Raw genomic sequence first — 1,127 nt, forward strand, 5'->3', positions numbered from 1 at the left:
CGGTGGTGGGAGGCATGGCAGCTGCCAGGCACTCCAGGGCAGCAGCACTTGCTCTCCCTGGTGGGAGCAGCAAGTATGTCCTTCCCCTAGCTCTTAGTCCTGCCCCTGCTCACCAAGCCTCTAGTGGCGAGTCACAGCAGTGCAGGTGAGGTGGCAGCATTGGTGCCAAGTAGGGAGTGCACACGGGTGCATGTGCAACCCCTGAGATTGTAATGGGCACCAGTGGCCAGGACCACTGTCCCTGTGTCATGATGGCCCATGTCTTCAAACCTTAGTGTTAAAAAGGCCTGGCTGTTAGAGGTGTGGGATACTGTCAGGTCGCATTAAAGAAGATGGGAGCCCTGCAGGGGTAAAGAGTCTCACCAAAGAATGTAACCCGCTGAGTCTCTCAGAGGCACTTAAGGAACCTGAGGGATGTTTGCAGCCATTATATTTTCTTCCAATGTGTACTGATCACCAAACACCAGCTGGGCTCTACTGGTTTGTGCTGGAGCATAACAGCCCGCATGCAGTGCCCTGGACTGCTCTGGGCTGTGATTTGGACTACAAGGTTCCACTTAATCTCCTGAATTCAAGAGCCAGCCCCACTGGTTGGGGCACTCCCCTGGGATGTGAGTGATGTAGTTTCAAGGCCCCACTCCAGTGACTAGCTAAATATTTCTATGAAGTGGCATTCTCCTTCTTTTTGCATCTTACTCCTGTGATTTTACAATGAGTCTCACCCACAACAGCTGGTGTGTTGGCTCTGATTGCTGGGGCCCTGTGATTTTGTGAAAAAACTCAGGTTACATTTCAAAGAAACCTTTTGGTCTGCTGCTTGCAAACGAAAGCTTGAAAAGGTGACACTGAAAGGCATGCACACAAATAACGTATACTCAACATTTTAAAATCTGCTGAGGTTGGGCCATTACGACCTTCTGGTGCCTTACTCATGATATTTGGAAGCCCACATGGTTAATGCTGCCGGGCATATGAACAGCACCTCACTCTGATTCCATAGTGCTGTACACTCAGCTTGTGTTGGTGTATATGGGTGCACATCATGCAGGGCCAGGGTGAATGAGACACCAGACTGGCACCAGACACCAGACTTGGACGAGGGGGTAAAAAGCACCCTGTTCAAATTT

Source organism: Gavialis gangeticus, unplaced genomic scaffold (assembly GCF_001723915.1).
Source record: "Gavialis gangeticus isolate Ggan-Ray unplaced genomic scaffold, GavGan_comp1, whole genome shotgun sequence".
Lineage (NCBI taxonomy): Eukaryota > Metazoa > Chordata > Crocodylia > Gavialidae > Gavialis > Gavialis gangeticus.